The sequence below is a fragment of the Arachis hypogaea genome, chromosome 3, assembly GCF_003086295.3.
Source record: "Arachis hypogaea cultivar Tifrunner chromosome 3, arahy.Tifrunner.gnm2.J5K5, whole genome shotgun sequence".
Classification (NCBI taxonomy): domain Eukaryota; kingdom Viridiplantae; phylum Streptophyta; class Magnoliopsida; order Fabales; family Fabaceae; genus Arachis; species Arachis hypogaea.
In genome coordinates, this window is record NC_092038.1 from 117,919,773 (window position 1) to 117,924,879 (window position 5,107).

The 5,107-nt window shown below is 40.1% G+C and overlaps 1 non-coding gene across 1 annotated transcript; it reads left to right on the forward strand.

Annotated features, from left to right (window-relative positions):
* Positions 1–2,815: 2,815 nt before the first annotated feature.
* LOC112793894 (small nucleolar RNA R71) lies at positions 2,816–2,923 on the forward strand. Its single transcript, XR_003198582.1, has one exon. It is a non-coding gene; the product is annotated as a small nucleolar RNA R71 (small nucleolar RNA).
* The last annotated feature ends 2,184 nt before the right edge of the window (positions 2,924–5,107 follow it).

Consider the following 5,107-nt stretch of genomic DNA (forward strand, 5'->3'; position numbering starts at 1 on the left):
CGACTTGTTGAATGGGTTTGGTAAGAACTTCCCAACCTCTTCTTCGGATCTCATGTTGGATCTCCGGATATTCACCCTTTTTGAGTGAAAAAGGGACCTCGGGGATCACCTTTTTCAAGGCCACAACTTCATAGAAGTGGTCTTGATGCACCCTTGAGATGAATCTTTCCATCTCCCATGACTCGGAGGTGGAAGCTTTTGCCTTCCCTTTCCTCTTTCTAGAGGTTTCTCCGGCCTTGGATGCCATAAATGGTTATGGAAAAACAAAAAGCAATGCTTTCACCACACCAAACTTAAAATGTTTGCTCGTCCTCGAGCAAAAGAAGAAAGAAGAGAGTAGAAGAAGAAGAAATGAGGGGAAAGGGAATGGCTTTTGTGTTCGGCCAAGAAGGGGAGAAGTGGTGTGTATGTTGTGTGAAAATGAAGGAGTGAAGGAGGGTATATATAGGAGAGGGGGAAGGGAGGGTTCGGCCATTTGAGGGTGGGTTTGGGTGGGAAAGTGGTTTGAATTTGAATGGTGAGGTAGGTGGGGTTTTATGAAGGATGGATGTGAGTGGTGAAGAGAAAGATGGGATTTGATAGGTGAAGGGTTTTTGGGGAAGAGGTGTTGAGGTGATTGGTGAATGGGTGAAGAAGAAGAGAGAGAGTGGTGGGGTAGGTGGGGATCCTGTGGGGTCCACAGATCCTGAGGTGTCAAGGAAAAGTCATCCCTGCACCAAATGGCAAACAAAATCACATTTTTAGCCATTTCTGGCGTTAAACGCCGGGCTGGTGCCCATTTCTGGCGTTTAACGCCAGCTTCTTGCCCCTTTCTGGCATTTAACGCCAGTCTGGTGCCCCTTTCTGGCGTTAAACGCCCAGAATGGTGCCAGACTGGGCGTTAAACGCCCAACATCTAACCTCACTGGCGTTTAAACGCCAGTAGGTGCGTCCTCTAGGGTGTGCTGTTTTTCTTCCTGTTTTTCATTCTGTTTTTGCTTTTTTCATTGATTTTGTGACTTCTCATGATCATCAACCTACAAAAAAGAGAAAATAACAAAATAAAATAGATAAAATATAACATTGGGTTGCCTCCCAACAAGCGCTTCTTTAATGTCAGTAGCTTGACAGAGGACTCTCATGGAGCCTCACAGATACTCAGAGCCATGTTGGAACCTCCCAACACTAAACTTAGAGTTTGAATGTGGGGGTTCAACACCAAACTTAGAGTTTGGTTGTGGCCTCCCAACACCAAACTTAGAGTTTGACTGTGGGGGCTCTGTTTGGCTCTGTTTTGAGAGAAGCTCTTCATGCTTCCTCTCCATGATGACAGAGGGATATCCTTGGGCCTTAAACACCAAGGATTCTTCATTCACTTGAATGATCAACTCTCCTCTATCAACATCAATCACAGCCCTTGCTGTGGCTAGGAAGGGTCTGCCAAGAATGATGGATTCATCCATACACTTCCTAGTCTCTAGGACTATGAAATTAGTAGGGATGTAATGGTCTTCAACTTTAACCAGAACATCCTCTACAAGTCCATGGGCTTGTTTTCTTGAATTGTCTGCCATCTCTAGTGAGATTTTTGCAGCTTGTACCTAAGAGATCCCTAACTTCTTCATTACAGAGAGAGGCATGAGGTTTACACTTGACCCTAAGTCACACAAGGCCTTCTTGAAGGTCATGGTTCCTATGGTACAAGGTATTGAAAACTTCCCAGGATCCTGTCTCTTTTGAGGCAGTTTCTGCCTAGACAAGTTATCCAGTTCCTTGGTGAGCAAAGGAGGTTCATCCTCCCAAGTCTCATTTCCAAATAACTTGTCATTCAACTTCATGATTGCTCCAAGGTATTTAGCAACTTGCTCTTCAGTGACATACTCATCCTCTTCAGAGGAAGAATACTCATCAGAGCTCATGAATGGCAGAAGTAAGTCCAATGGAATCTCTATGGTCTCATTTTGAGCCTCAGATTCCCATGGTTCCTCATTGGGGAACTCATTGGAGGTCAGTGGACGTCCAGTGAGGCCTTCCTCAGTGGCGTTCACTGCCCTTTCTCCTTCCCAAAATTCGGCCATGTTGATGGCCTTGCACTCTCCTTTTGGATTTTCTTCTGTATTGCTTGGGAGAGTACTAGGAGGGAGTTCAGTAATCTTCTTGCTCAGCTGACCCACTTGTCCTTCCAAATTTCTGATGGAGGACCTTGTTTCAGTCATGAAACTTTGTGTGGTTTTGATTAGATCAGAGACCATGGTTGCTAAGTCAGAGGTATTCTGCTTAGAACTCTCTGTCTGTTGCTGAGAAGATGATGGAAAAAGCTTGCTATTGCTAAACCTGTTTCTTCCACCATTATTGTTATTGAAACCTTGTTGAGGTCTCTGTTGATCCTTCCATGAGAAATTTGGATGATTTCTCCATGAAGGATTATAGGTGTTTCCATAGGGTTCTCCCATGTAATTCACCTCTTCCATTGAAGGGTTCTTAGGATCATAAGCTCTTCCTCAGACGAAGCTTCCTTAGTACTGCTTGGTGCATTTTGCATTCCAGACAGACTTTGAGAAATCATATTGACTTGTTGAGTCAATATTTTATTCTGAGCCAATATGGCATTCAGAGTGTCAATCTCAAGAACTCCTTTCTTCTGACTAGTCCCATTGTTCACAGGATTTCTTTCAGAAGTGTACATGAATTGGTTATTTGCAACCATTTCAATCAGTTCTTGAGCTTCAGTAGGCGTCTTCTTCAGATGAAGAGATCCTCTTGCAGAGCTATCCAAAGACATCTTAGATAGTTCAGAGAGACCATCATAGAAAATACCTATGATGCTCCATTCAGAAAGCATATCAGAAGGACACTTTCTGATTAATTGTTTGTATCTTTCCCAAGCTTCATAGAGGGATTCTCCTTCCTTCTGTCTGAAGGTTTGGACTTCCACTCTAAGCTTACTCAATTTTTGAGGTGGAAAGAACTTTGCCAAGAAGGCATTGACTAGCTTTTCCCAAGAGTCCAGGCTTTCTTTAGGTTGAGAGTCCAACCATGTTCTAGCTCTGTCTCTTACAGCAAAAGGGAATAGCATAAGTCTGTAGACCTCAGGGTCAACCCCATTAGTCTTGACAGTGTCACAGATTTGCAAGAACTCAGCTAAAAACTGATGAGGATCTTCCAATGGAAGTCCATGGAACTTGCAATTCTGTTGCATTAGAGAAACTAATTGAGACTTAAGCTCAAAGTTGTTTGCTCCAATGGCAGGGATAGAGATGCTTCTCCCATAGAAGTCGGGAGTAGGTGCAGTAAAGTCACCCAGCACCTTCCTTGCATTGTTGGCATTGTTGTTGTTTTCGGCTGCCATGTGTTCTTCTTCTTTGAAGAATTCGGTCAAGTCCTCTAAAGAGAGTTGTGCTTTGGCTTCTCTTAGCTTTCTCTTCAAGGTCCTTTCAGGTTCAGGGTCAGCCTCAACAAGAATGCTTTTGTCTTTGCTCCTGCTCATAAGAAAGAGAAGAGAACAAGAAAATGTGGAATCCTCTATGTCACAGTATAGAGATTCCTTTAGGTGTCAGAGGAAAAGAAGAGTAGAAGACAGAAGTAGAAAATTCGAACTTATCAAAGAAGATGGAGTTCGAATTTTGCATTAAGGGATAGTGTTAGTCCATAAATAGAAGGATGTGAGAAGGAGGGAAGTGATTTTCGAAAATTAAGTAAAAAATTTTGAAGACATTTTTGAAAAAACATTACTTAATTTTCGAAAATGAAAGTGGGAAAGAAATAAAGTGATTTTTTGAAAAAGATTTTGAAATTAGAAATCAAAAAGATTTGATTGAAAACTATTTTGAAAAAGATGTGGTTAAGAAGATATGATTAGTTTTAAAAAAGATGTGATTGAGAAGATATGATTTGAAAAACATTGTAAAAAGATTTGATTTTGAAAATTAAAAACTTGGCTAACAAGAAAAGATATGATCCAAACATTAAACCTTTCTCAACAGAAAAGGCAACATACTTGAAATGTTGAATCAAATCATTAATTGATAGCAAGTATTTTTTTTTTAAAATAGAAAGAAATTGATTTTGAAAAAGATTTGATTGAAAAATTGATTTGAAAAAGATTTGATTTTGAAAAATTTTGAAATCTTTGAAAAAAATTGATTTGAAAACAAAATCTTCCCCCTTGTGCCATCCTGGCGTTAAACGCCCAGAATGGTGCACATTCTGGCGTTTAACGCCCAAAATGCTACCCTTTTGAGCGTTAAACGCCCAACCAGGTACCCTGGCTGGCGTTTAAACGCCAGTCTGTCCTTCTTCACTGGGCGTTTTGAACGCCCAGCTTTTTCTGTATAATTCCTTTGCAGCATGTTCTGAATCTTCAATTCTCTGTATTATTGACTTGAAAAGACACAAACTAAAAATATTTTTGGATTTTTAATAATCAAAATGCAACTAAAATCAAATAACAATGCATGCAAGACACCAAACTTAGCAGTTTGTATACTATTGACACTAATGAGAATGCATATGAGACACATAAACACTCAAGTCAAGAGAATTCAAAGATCAGAGTAAGAAATCATCAAGAATTATTTGAAGATCCTTAAGACACATGAATAAATGCATGCAATTGACACCAAACTTAAAATGAAACACTAGACTCAATAGGAAACATAAAATATTTTTTGGTTTTTATGATTTTGTAAAATTTTTTTGATTTTTCGAAAATTAAGTGGAAAAGAAAATAAATATATCAAAATTCTTAATGAGAATTCCAGGAATCATGCAATGTTAGTCTAAAGCTTCAGTCTAAAGGAATTAGACATGGCCAGCCAAGCTTCAGCAGGACATTGCATTCAAGAGCTAAATTGATGAAGATCAATCAGCTTTGGTGATGACAAGAACATCACCTTGAAACACTAGAATTCATTCTTTAGAATTCTGAAGAAAAAATACCTAATCTAAGCAACAAGATGAACCGTCAGTTGTCCAAACTCAACAATCCCCGGCAACGGCGCCAAAAACTTGGTGCTGTTGCCGGATTTTGGCACTGATGTTACCGGACCAAAAGCTTGCTCAAAACTCGAACAATCCCCGGCAACGGCGCCAAAAACTTGGTGCGCGAAATTGTGAACAATACTTTTCA